Raw genomic sequence first — 14,070 nt, forward strand, 5'->3', positions numbered from 1 at the left:
ATAACATTAATTCAAAGAGTAATCTGTAACATAGAAGAATTCATAAATAAAATTGGGAAAATAATAAAAAGAACATTGAACATGGGATTGAGAGTCACTCCTAAAACTAAGAGAAATCCTAAATCCTAATCCTAAGAGAGAGGAGAGAACCTCTCTCTCTAAAAACTACATCTAAATCCTAATAATTGTGAATATGGAAGCATCCTTATGAATGGATACATTCTCCCACTTTATAGCCTCTAATCTGTGCTCTCTGGGCCGAAAACTGAGTCAGAAACAGCCCAAAAATCGCCAGAGAGGAAATCTGCCACGCTGGTTTTTCGTCACTGCGACGCGTCCGCATGAATCACGCGATCGCATCACCTAGCGTCAGAGCAACTATGGCATATTATATATCAAATCGAAGCCCTGGACGTTAGCTTTCCAACGCAACTAGAAACGCGTCGTTTGGACCTCTGTAGCTCAAGTTATGACTGTTTGAATGCGAAGAGGTCAGGCTGACAGCTTTGCAGTTCCTTCAACTTCTTGTATTCCTTCCACTTTTGCATGCTTCCTTTCCATCCTCCAAGTCATTCCTGCCCTGTAATCTCTAAAAACACTTAACACACATATCAAGGCATCAAATGGTGATAAGGAAAAATTAATTTTTGGTAATTAAAAGGCTCGGGAAGCAAGTTTCCAATTATAGAATAAAATTACGAAGGAAATATAAAACCATGCAAATATTATGAATAAGTGGGTAAAGAGTTGATAAAATCCACTCAATTGAGCACAAGATAAACCATAAAATAGTGGTTTATCAAAGGTCACCCAAAAGGGTAAGCAAACGAATAGAGAATTGCATATGGGGTGTTTATGAGAAAAGCATACATGAGTGCTAGTGAAAAGAAATGATGGAAGGTTAGGATTGTATTTTGTTTTGATTTAGTTGATAAAGGTTGAGTTGGATACTTAAACTAATCAAGGATTCAAACCATTTCAGTCCACTTAGCCATATCTATCCCACCTTGACCCTAACCCCATTACAACCCTAATAAGTCCTCATGATAAATGCATTCATGAATTACGTGTTGTTGATTGTTAGATGAAAAGCAAATCCTTGAAATCATGATTAGAAGAGATTTGAGTGAATTGACCCTTAGACACCGAGTGATTAGAGTGTATATACACACCTAGTGAGGGTTCAATTACTCAACTCTATGTTTCCATACTTCTTATCATGTATTCTTGCAAGTTGCTTTACTTTGATGAGTTAAATCAATTCTCTAGATTTTGGTTGCAATGGATTGTTTCCTTGCTTTGCCCTAATTATCTATACTTGCTTGGGAATTTGATTGTTTGATTTTACCAATTTCATATAGATACTATAGATAGATATATAGGTATAGATAGTATTTACATACTTGCATGCATATAGGTAGTCACATTTAATAAGTTGATTACCCTTTTGATCATTCTCCTTGTTAGTTTAGCATGAGGACATGCTATTGTTTAAGTGTAGGAGAATTGATGAGTCCATATTTGATGGTATATTTTGACTCAATTTGGATGGATTCTAGCGCATGAACTCACACTTAAGCACCAAAATAGCATACTTTTGTGTTTTGTCCCTAATTTGATCCTAAATGAGAAAACATACAATTTTGTGCTTTAATAGACCAATTTAATCCCACTTTCATGTTATGGTTTGTGAGTGATTTCAAGCCTTGGAGGCAAGAATGGATGGACAAAAGTGGAAGAAAGCATGCACAAGGGAGAAAACATGAAGAAAACAAGGAAAAGCACACACAGCGAAGTGTGCGTGCGCACAGCCCTGCGTGCGCGCGCACAAACAAGGATTTCTGTTTGTGCGTACGCACGCACCTGTGTGTACGCACAGGTCAATTTTCACCCGCGTGTGCGGACGCACACGTCTGTGCATCCGCACAGGTCTCAACACGTGATTTCATTAATGATGCACGTGCTTTGCGATTTCTGTGGCCTCTTGGCGCATTTTGGAAGGCTGGAATGCTGTTTTGGAGTGCTATATGAAGGAGAATCAACACATATCAAAAGGGGGCTCACTTCTTCTAGACTCGCAGCCATCATCGTCATCTTCTCCAGCTTCGGTGCCGTCACCATTGTCTTATGGACTCAACATCTCACGGTGCTTTCTCTCGCTTCTACAGCGAGAAAGCTAGGGTTCTCAACAAAGAGGAGCAGGCCAAAGAGAACGTCTACATCAAGGTATCTCTTCCCTTCCCTTTCCCTTTCTCATTCTCCTTCTTCGAAGCCTGATTTCGATGTTTTTTTTTTTGGTGCAGAAACGGGAGAGAGAGGTCAGAGAAACAAAAGCAGCAAGCTGAGTAGGAAAAGGCAGAGATGGATAAAAAATGCTTCTGACAAGGTATTTGGTTTTTATTCTTGTCATCAGTGTTTTAGGGTTTTGATTTTGCTACTCTAATGTCTAAACATCAACCCTGTGTTTTCACGATTGGATAAATTTCTTCTCACTAAATTCATAATGTTTTAGATCTTAGAATTAAATCAAGCATTGTATGGTTTGCATTCTAATTAGTGAATCTTCAGTCAAAAAGTTCAATGACTGTTGGTATATCAGATTCAACACTCTAATCTTTGGATTCTTTTCAAGAGTTTTCCTGATTTTCCTCGTTCTTCTTCAGTTTGAAGACTTCGCAAATCATAATGCGCTCGATTTGCTTGCAAAATACAGTTCATCTTATCTTGTTTTCAATGATGATATTCAGGTAGCAAATGTTAATGCAGTTGCTTATTCTAATTTGAGGTTACTTAATGACTAATCTTCTTTGGTTTATTTTCAGGGTACAGCATCTGTGGTATTAGCAGGTGATGAGCGGATATTTTATACGCTTTTTGGCATCATTTTCATATAGTTTTTAGTATATTTTGTTTAGTTTTTATTAAGTTTTATATGTTTAGTGTTAAATTCACTCTTTTGGATTCTACTTTGAGTTTTTGTGTTTTTGTGCAATTTCAGGTAATTTCTGGCTGAAATTGAGGAGTTGGAGCAAAAGTCTGATTTAGAGACAGAAAAAGCACTGCAGATGCTGTCCAGATCTGACCTCCTTGCACTCAAAAGAACTTTTATAGAGCTACAAAAGTCCAAATGGAGCGTTCTCAATGGCTATAGAAAGCTGACTTCTAGATATTTCCAGCAATGTATAACAGTCTATACTTTGCTTCAGATTAGAAGGCCCAAAACTGGCATCCAACGACAGCCTCCGGCCCCCTTCCAGGCGTCCAGCGCCCACAGAGTAGAGCCCAGTATCCAAACATCCAAAGACGACCCCCTAGCCAGTGTTCAACACCCTAGAGGCCTCATAGCAAGTGGATCTAATCAAAGCTCAGCCCAAACACTCACTAAGTGGGCCACAGAAGTGGATTTTAGCACAAAAAAGACTGTTTTACCCTTACTAGCCATTTGTTTAGTATTTAGGGGATTAGATTTATGTTATTCATACCTTTTTTACAGACCTTTTGATAAATCTCAATTTTGTTGTTTATCTTGTGCTTATTTCGGGAGATTTTATCAACTTTTCTCACATTTATTCAATGAAATAGCATGGTTTTATAATTCTCCCTTAATTTGTGCTAAAGTGTAAAAACATGCTTTTTAGGCCCTTAAATTGGTGATTTTAATTTACTTTAATTCTATTCGATGCCTTGATGTGTTTGTTGAGTGATTTCAGGTTTATAAGGCAAGTATTGGATGGAAGAAGTGAAGAGAAAACCATGCAAAGTGGAGAATGCATGAGGAAACAAGGATTGGGAGTACACCAATGGACGCGCACGTGTGGAAGTGAAGTTGCATGGCGACGCGTACGCATACATGGCGCGTACGCGTGGATAGGAAATTTCCATGCGACGCGTACGCATGACCCACGTGTACACGTCGATGTTCGCACGTGACTCACTTAAAGGTAAAATGCTGGGGGCGATTTTTGAGCTACCCAGGCCCAAATCCAACTGATTCCTGAAGCTCTTTCATGCAGAATTCAAGCTAGAGCAAAGGGGGGAGCAATTGTTTAGAGTTTTTGCATCATGTAGCTTAGTTTCTAGAGAGAGAAGCTCCATCTTCTCTCTAGAATTAGGGTTCCTAGGGTTAATTGCATCATAGATCCATGTTTAATTCTTTGCTTTCATCTTGTTTCTTCTACATTTTTATGCTCTAGTGATGTAACTCTCTTGCTCTCGCTTGTTAATTTCCTTTTTTGCTCTCTTTTGTGATGATGAACTCTTGATGCATTTGGATCTCTTTTAATGAATTTTGATATTTGATGCCCTTTTATTGTTGATTTGGGTTGTAATTTTACTCTCCTTGCAATTAATAGTTGTTAGATTTTATTATTCTTACACATTTACCATGCTTTCCATTTATACCCACCAAGTGTTTGACAAAATGCTTGGATGGACTTTAGAGTAGCTCTTTGAGCATTCTTGGCATGGGAAGAGTAATTAGGCAATCTTGAGTTTTGAAAATCCAACCTATGTTGGCGATCTAGAGTTGTTAGCTAATATTGTTTCCATTGACACTAATCTCTTGCTAATTCAATTAGTAGGTGATTAGGACTTTTGGATTGAGATTAGCTAGTCTTATTAGACTTTTTTCGAGTATGAGAATAACATGATACCTTCCTCCATCGTCGGGGATGACGTAATAATATAAATTCTTGTTTATTATTTTGATATGATTGATTAGTCTTGTTTGACATTCTCCCTATGTGAAGATAACATGATACCTTCTTTCATTTGCCAAAGCTGACTAAATATGAGGAATTAATCATTGTATGACTAGGATAGAAAGCCTATGTTCTTGATCCTTGCCATGAAAGTCTTCTTTATTAATTGCTTTCTTTAAATTGCTTACTTGATTTATTTTTCTTGCCATCTACTTTCTTGTCCATTTATTTTCTTGCCTTTTACCAATCAAACCCATTGTCCCTTCATAGCCAATAATTGACTACTTCATTGCAATTCCTTGTGAGACGACCCAGAGGATTCTTTGTTGGTTTAGAACTATACTTGCAACGAGAATTCATTTGTGAAATTCTAAACCGTACGAGAATCCACTCATCAAAATGGCGCCGTTTCCGGGGATTTACAATGGTGCTATGTTATTGGCTATTGTATATATTGTGAATAGCTTGATTTTTGGTTTGTTTGCTAGTTTTTGCTAGTTTTAGGATTTGGTTTCTTTGTTTCTAGTTAGCTTTTGTTTTTATTTTCTCTTATCACCATGAACTCTCATCACTTTGGCCATGAGTTTAGTTCAAACTATGTTGTAGGAGATGGAAGCTTTAATGATAGCATGCATCAAGGACTTGGAAATCAAAGTTTGACAAGAGTGCTTGGGGATATGACTACTCTCCTCACGGAGATGCGCAAGGACCAAAAGGCATTTCATTCCATCCGACCCATTCAAGCACCACCCCGACATAACCACTCTTCGGATTCTTATGGGTATACTCCTAATCCTAATGTATACCAATCTAATGTATGTGATGACCCCTATTGTGATTGTCAACCAGAACCACCACATACATATGAACCTCCTCCCCAACATAGTCCTTAACAACTATACTCACAAGCCTCATACCACCGTTCACCTCCATATAACCCCAACCCATACCCATCATACCAACCACCATATGAACCATCATTAGAACCACCACCATTCCAACACCGATACTTCCAAGAGCCACAAATTCCATGTACATCACCTCAAGACTCTCACCAATATGAACCACCTTCCAACAACAACACCTTTCCCTCGATTGATGAACTTTTTCTTCCACCACCGCCCCCCAATGAAGCCCTCACGTAAGAACTAAGAGATCTTGAATCTCATATCCTAAGGTAACAAGAAGGGACAGAAAAGGAGTTTAAGAAGATGGAAGCCAAGATGGTTATCATGGTAGAAGCCGTGAGCCACATAACCTCCCACCTATGCTCATACATCCCAAGTACTCCCATTGTTGAATGTGGAGAAACAACCAAGGAGCTTAGTGAGGGAGTGGATTTGAAGCTCCAAGGTGAAGAAAAGGAGTTAGAGCAAGAAGTACAACAAGAGGAGGAGGTAGAGATTATCGAACAAAAGGAAGTAGTGGTTGGGTACTTAGGATATGTTGAGTACATAGAGGAATCTCAAGTTGAAGAGCCTTCTTCCAAGGAGTTTGGAAAGAAGGTTATGGAGGAGAGTAATGTTAAGGAAGTGAATAGAGAGTTGAGAGATATTGATCAAGAAGTGGATTCCATCATTAGTGATTTTTTGTCCACATTGATCAATCCCCTTGATGATCTTGTTGAGCCTTCTTCCATTGGATTAGAAAGCAATGTTGAGGAGGATGTGCAACCTCTGAGGCGTATTGTGGATGAAGAATTGGAAGAAGTGTTCCAAGCAACAAGCCCTCCTATATATGAAAAACCAACAATGCCCCTTAGGAATTGAACAAAATTTTGGTGAACACCAAACTTATTTTCTGCTAAGTGATTCATGTGAAACCTAATGAATGTCTATCATAATTAGTATATTCATTATAAGAAACATTTTATTTTCTACCTTAATGCAATAAACTTATAAAATGATGCAATATATGGTTTATCTATTCATGAATTTGAGGCTTTAAGCAAAAGTGATTTTTTTGAAATTCATAGCATATGTAGACACCAAACTTAATGTTTGGCTATATACTTCAATGGAATAAATGAGTATATATCCTAAAATGGTTATATGATCAGTATGCTTGAAAAGCTATTTTAAAGCGCCTTTAGGCACACCAAACTTAGGAATCAAACATATGCTTCAAAATGATGTGTGCAGTTATCAAATCTACTCATGAGGGCTCAAATTTATGCTGGAAGAACCATTAATTATTGAAATTAAAATAAGAGCAAGAATATTAAATCATGGGTTGCCTCCCATGGAGTGCTCTTTTATTGTCACTAGCTTGACATTGTGTCCTTGTTAGGGTGGTTGATGATTATGGTGCCTCAGCTTGTCTCCTCTCACTATGAGCCTTCTTCCTGTGCCTTGATGATCAATCTCTATATGCTCCAATGAGAGTATCTTATTGACAGTGTAATAATCATCAGTGTGTGGGCTTGTCTCCAACTGTTGGTATATCAGTTGCACTTTGTCTCCTTTGTAGCTCTTTGAGCATTCTTGGCTTGGAAAGAGTGATTAGGCAATCTTGAGTCATGAATACCTAACTTATGTTGGTGATCTAGAATTGTTAGCTAATGTTGTTTAAATTGACGCTAATCTTTTTCTATTTCAATTAGTAAATGATTAGGACTTTCAGATTGAGATTAGCTAGTCTTATTAGACTTTCTACGAGTGTGAGGATAATATGATACCTTCCTCCATCGTCGGGGATGACGTAATAAGATAAATTCTTGTTTGCCCTCTGCTTGCTGTTTGTTGAATGTATGACAGGTAGAAGGGGAGAAACTTCATCCTCCTTTGATAGTAAACCTGAGAGGACCTTCCTTAGATTAAGGAGGGAAGCAAGAGGCAAATGCATAGTTGGAAAGGAAGTAGTAGAGGAAGATCTGGGAGCTATGATGGAAGAACAAGTGCAAAACCATGTTGGAGTTGATGCTGGTAATCATATTGGACAAGAGAGGAGAGTTTTAGGCTCCTACATCAACCTAAATCCAGGAAACTGTGGCAGCAGCATTCTGAAGCCAACAATCTATGCTAACAACTTTGAGTTAAAACCTCAACTCATCACACTTGTCCAGAATAATTGTTCATATGGAGGGGATCCCAGGAGAACCCAAACCAACATCTCACTACATTCTTGAGGATCTGTGACACTGTAAAGTTCAATGGTGTACATCCTGACACCTACAAGCTACTTTTGTTCCCTTTTTCACTCAGAGATAAGGCAGCAAAGTGGTTGGAAGCATTTTCCAAGGAGATCCTAACAACTTGGGATGAGGTTGTAAATAAATTTCTAGCAAGATTCTACCCTCCATAGAGAGTTAATAGACTGAGAGTTGAGGTGCAGACTTTCAGACAGCAAGATGGTGAAACACTTTATGAGGCCTGGGAGAGGTTCAAACACTTGACAAGGAAGTGCCCTCCGGATATGTTCAACAAATGGGTTCAACTTCATATCTTCTATGAAGGGCTATCATATGAAGCAAAGAAAGCTGTGGACCACTCTTCAGGGGGTTCACTCAACAAGAAGAAAACCATTGAAGAAGCCATAGATGTTATAGAGACTGTAGCTGAAAATGAATACTTCTATGCCTCAGAAAGGACTCAAAAGAGAATAGTGCTGGAGCTAAATTCTATGGATGCCTTGTTAGCACAAAACAAGATGATTGTAGCACAATTAGCAGCCCTAACAAAGAGGATGGAGACTGGCCAAGTCTCAGCTGCCCAAGCTCAAGCACCACCACAGGAAGAAGATGCCCCAGAAGTTGAAAGTGAATGGGAGCAGGCAAATTATGTGAACAATTCTTCTAGACTACTATATGACCCGAACTCCAAGACATATAACTCAGGTTGGAAGAACCAACCTAAATTTGGGTGGAGAAACCAACAAAGTCACAACCAAGACCATAACAAACCATACCAATCTAACCAATACAACAACCATAACCCCAACCATCAATCAGGCAACAATAGACCCTACCACAATTCACAAAATACATCATATCACTCCACCCAACACACACACAACAACCACCACCAAGAAACATCAACTTCAACCATGCAACCATGTGAAATCAAGAGCAATTTTGAAAGAGCGAAGGCTGCAATAGCACAGATGTCATCACAGCTGACAGGAGCTATTTCCAATATTTTAGAGAGATAAATACAAGCCGAAAGGAAGATGGATGCCAACCAAGAAGAGTGCAGATCAAACATAAGGAATCAGAGCGCAGCAATTTCAAAGTTGGAAGCACAATTAGCGAGATTATCTAAGCAAATTCCAATGCCCACACATATATTTTCCAGTGATACCATGGCCAACCCAAGAAGGGAATGCAAAGCCATCACACTTAAAAGTGGAAAAGTTGTAGAAGAAGCATCCCCACATCAGAGCAATCAAGAAAAAGAAGCTGCAAAGAAGCCTAAAAATAAGAAAAAAGAAGAGACCCTTACACCATCCTCATCAAAGCCAGTCCTAAAGCCTTATGTGCCACAAGCACCCTATCCACAAAGGCTAAGGAAGGATGGAAAAGACAACCAGTTCTCCAGGTTCTTAGAAATGTTCAAGAAGCTCCAGATCAACATACCCTTTGTTGAGGCATTAGAGCAAATGCCCTTCTATGCCAAACTTTTAAAGGAGCTCATGACAAGAAAGAGGAACTGGGGAGAGAAAGAAACCATAATACTAACTAAGGAGTACAGTGCTATCATACAAAAGAAGCTTCCTCAGAAGATAAAAGACCCCGGGAGTTTCTAAATTCCATGCATCATAGGTGATATCACCATTGAAAAAGTATTGTGTGACCTGGAGGCTAGCATCAATCTCATGTCCTTGGCCATGATGAGAAGGATGAAGATTGAGGAAGTCAAACCAACAGGGATGGCACTCCAATTGGGTGACAGAACATTCAAATTCCCTCATGGGGTAGTGGAGGATTTGTCGGTGAAAGTGGGAGAGTTTATTTTCCCAGCTGACTTTGTTGTGCTGGATATGGAAGAAGAAGCCAACACATCAATCATCCTAGGAAGGCCATTCCTAGCTACTGTTGGAGCCATTATTGATGTTCAAAAAGTGGAACTAGTCTTGATGTTACATGAAGAGAAGATGGTTTTCAATGTCTTCAAAGCAATAAGTTACCCCAAGGAATCCATAGGAGAGTGCATGATGGTAGATACCATAGAAAAGATAGTTCAAGGGATTTTGGAGGAAGAACAATGTGAAGAGATTATGGAGCTGGAGCAACAAGCATCAGGTGAAGAAAGGCCACAAGAAACCATGGAGAAGTCGATCATGCTGAACCACACGGACGACAAGGAAGTGGAGGCACCAAAACTAGAGCTAAAGACCCTGTCACCAAGCTTGAAGTATGCATACCTGGGTGACAACAACACTTACCCAGTGATCATTAATGCAAGCTTGAGTGAGGAGCAAGAAGAGGAGCTTATCCAAGTGCTGAAGCAACATAAAGATGCTATAGGATGGACACTTGCAGACTTGAAGGAAATTAGTCCTTCAATGTGCATGCACAAAATCCTGCTTGAGGAAGGTGCCAAGCCCTCAAGACAGCAACAAAGAAGGCTAAACCCAACCATGAATGAAGTAGTCCAAAAAGAGGTGTTGAAATTGTGGCAAGCTGGGGTGATTTATCCTATCTCAGACAGCCCTTGGGTAAGCCCAGTGCAAGTAGTCCCAAAGAAAGGAGGGATCACTGTTGTACCAAATGAGAAGAATGAGCTGATACCTATAAGAACAGTGACTGGCTGGCGCATGTGCATTGATTATAGGAAGCTTAATGAAGCCACCAGGAAGGATCACTTTTCCCTACCTTTCATGGATCAGATGCTGGAAAGACTTGCAAGACATGAATATTATTGCTTCTTGGATGGTTACTCTGGTTACAACCAAATAGTTGTAGACCCTAAGGACCAAGAAAATACATCATTTACCTGTCCCTATGGTGTTTTTGCTTATAGGAGAATGCCCTTTGGATTGTGCAATGCACCTGTAACATTCCAAAGGTGCATGCTCTCCATATTTTCAGACATGATTGAAAGATTTATTGAAGTGTTTATGGATGACTTCTCTGTGTTTGGTGATTTATATTCTAACTTCTTGCACCACTTAACTTTGGTGCTAAAGAGATGCCAAGAAACCAACCTCGTTCTGAATTGGGAAAAATGCCACTTTATGGTTACAGAGGGGGTGGTTCTTGGCCACAAAATCTCAAAAAGAGGCATAGAGGTGGACAAGGCTAAGGTAGAGGTGATTGAAAAGTTACCCCCACCTTACAATGTCAAAGCAGTTAGAAGTTTTCTAGGACATGCTGGCTTCTATAGGATGTTCATTAGAGATTTCTCAAAGGTTGCCAAGACTTTGAGCAACCTGCTTGTCTCTAATGTACCTTTTGTTTTTGATAAAGAATGCATGCTAGCCTTTGAAGAACTTAAGAACAAACTCTCCTCTGCACCTATCATAGCACCACCCTGCTGGGATCTACCCTTTGAGCTGATGTGTGATGCATCTGACTTTGCTGTTGGTGCTGTCTTAGGACAGATGAGGGATAAATTGGTGCATGTGATTTATTATGCCAGCAAAGTCCTCAATGAAAATCAAAGGAACTATACCACTACAAAGAAGGAATTACTTGCCATTGTCTTTGCTTTTGATAAGTTTAGATCATATCTTATTGGCTCTAAAGTAATTGTATTCACTGATCATGCAGCACTCAAATATTTGCTTGCCAAACAAGAGTCCAAGCCCAGACTAATAAGGTAGATTCTGCTACTCCAAGAATTTGACATTGAAATTAAAGATAGGAGTGGAACAGAAAACAAAGTGACTGACCACCTTTCAAGGATCCCACAAAAATAAGATGATGCACACTAATTTGCAGTGAATGAGAGCTTTCTTGATGAGCAGTTGATGATGATCCAAGAAGCCCCTTGGTTTGCAGACATAGCCAATTTCAAGGCTATTGGGGAACTACTGATGAGAAGGACTTTTGCGTGGTTTAGAATTCATAAATGAATTCTCGTTTCAAGTATAGTTCCTAAACCAACAATAATCCTTTCATACAAAAATTTGTTTGTCACTAGTACAAACCCCTAAAATCTATAAACCGAAGTATTAAACCTCGGGTCGTTCTCCCTAGGAATTACAATAAAGTGTCTTGTTATTGGTTATGGAGCATGTTTTTGGGGTTTTTGATAAGAAACATGAAAATTAAATGGCAATGAATTAAACTAATAGCTAAAAAAGTCTTGGCAAGAGTTGATGGTCAAGGATCTCTATCCTAATCACTAACCACAACATGAGAATTGGCAAGGATCAACCCCACTAAGGCATCCTCTAACTAATAAAGGAAAGTCAAGTGAGCTATGTCAATCCAAGACCATAAGTCCTAGTTCTCCACCAAATCAATTAGTGAGATCTAGAGTTAATGGCTCCCAATCGTCAATCACTTGGACATTAGTAACTCAAGAGTTCCTAAGTTACCTTCCCAAGCCAAGAGCACTAAAATCTACTCTAAAATCCAACCAAGCATTTTATCAAACACTTGGAAGGCATAAAAGGAAAGTAAAATGAACTAAGTAATTCAACAATAAAAGAACATGAATTATAAATTGCATAGAAATGAAAATAGAAGAAACAAAAGTGCATCAATATAAAAGTAGAGAATTACATGAATTAAATGCAAAATTAGAGAGAGGAGAAGAAGAGGAACAAGAATTAATAAAGGAAAAGTAAATCAAAGCATGAATTAAACCTAGATCTAAGAAATTCTAAGCTAGATCTAACCTACTCCTAATCCTAAAGAGAAGAGAGAGCTTCTCTCTCTAAAACTAACTTTCCCTCCAAAAATTAAACTAAACTAAACTAATGTGTAAAAGTATGTTGATTCCTCTTCTTTTATTGGGTTAAATAGCATCAGAAGTGAGTTGGATTTGGGCCTGAGAAGCCCAGAATTCGCCCCCAGTATTTTGCCTTTAAGTGAGTCACGTGTGGACATCGACGCGTACGCGTACAGTGCGCGTGCGCATCGATTGACAATTTTCCATCCATGCGTACGGGTCATGTGCGCGTACACGCCGCCATGCGACATCACCATTTCACGCGTGCGCGTCTGCTGTGCATGCGCGTCGTTGATCTTATCCCAAATCCTTGCTTTTCCATGATTTCTCCACTTTGCATGCTTTCCTCTCCATTCCTTTGATCCATTCCTAGCCTTTTCAACCTGAAATCATTTAACAAACAAATCAAGGCATCTAGTGGAATCAAAGGTGAATTGAATTTAGCTAATTAAAGACCTAGAAAGCATGTTTTCACACTTAAGCACAAATTAGGATACAATCATGAAACATGATATTTCATTGAATAAATGTGGGTAAAAGGTGATAAAATTCCTTAAATGAAGCATAAGATAAACCCTCAAAATGGGGTTTATCAACTACCAGCTAACATCAACAGATATATGGGGAGAAAGCTAATCAAAGATGCTAAACACTACATTTGGGATGAGCCCTATTTGTTCAACAAGTGTGCTGATGGGATATTAAGAAGGTGTATTTCACAAGAAGAAGGGCAAGAAGTGCTTTGGCAGTGCCATAGATCTGCATATGGAGGCCATTTCAGTGGGGAAAAGAACTACAACCAAGGTGCTACAATGTGGGTTCTATTGGCCAACCATGTTCAAGGATGCAAAGGAATTAGTATCAAGGTGTGATGAATGCCAAAGGGCTGGCAATCTACACAAGAAAAATGAGATGCCACAGAGGTTTATAATGGAATTAAAATTGTTTGATGTATGGGGAATTGATTTTATGGGACTTTTCCCATCCTCCTACTCAAACAATTATATATTGGTGGTTGTAGATTATGTGTCAAAGTGGGTAGAAGCCATAGCCACAGCAACAAATGACAATAAGGTTGTGATAAGCTTCTTGAGGAGGAATATCTTTAGCAGATTTGGAGTTCCAAGAGCCCTCATTAGTGATGGAGGAACACACTTCTGCAACAGGCAACTTGAAACACTCCTCTCTAAATATGGAGTGAAGCACAAAGTGGCAACTCCATACCATCCACAGACCAACGGGCAAGCTGAGATTTCAAACAGGGAGCTCAAAAGAATTCTTGAAAAGACGGTTGGAAGCTTAAGAAAGGATTAGTCTAAAAAGCTGGATGATGCCTTATGGGCCTACAGGACAGCCTTCAAAATACCTATTGGGATGTCTCCATACCAATTGGTGTTTGGTAAGGCTTGTCACTTACCAGTTGAGCTTGAACATAGAGCATTCTGGGCTCTAAAAATGCTGAATTTTGATGATCAAGCTGCTGGAGAAAGGAGGCTAATGCAACTCAATGAACTGGAGGGATTCAGAAATCA

At 39.2% G+C, this 14,070-nt stretch overlaps 1 long non-coding RNA gene across 1 annotated transcript; it reads left to right on the forward strand.

Annotated features, from left to right (window-relative positions):
- LOC110270621 lies at positions 2,086-2,349 on the forward strand. Its single transcript, XR_002360259.1, has 2 exons — positions 2,086-2,226; positions 2,304-2,349. It is a non-coding gene; the product is annotated as an uncharacterized LOC110270621 (long non-coding RNA).

The sequence above is a fragment of the Arachis ipaensis genome, chromosome B04, assembly GCF_000816755.2.
Source record: "Arachis ipaensis cultivar K30076 chromosome B04, Araip1.1, whole genome shotgun sequence".
In the NCBI taxonomy this organism is placed as follows: domain Eukaryota; kingdom Viridiplantae; phylum Streptophyta; class Magnoliopsida; order Fabales; family Fabaceae; genus Arachis; species Arachis ipaensis.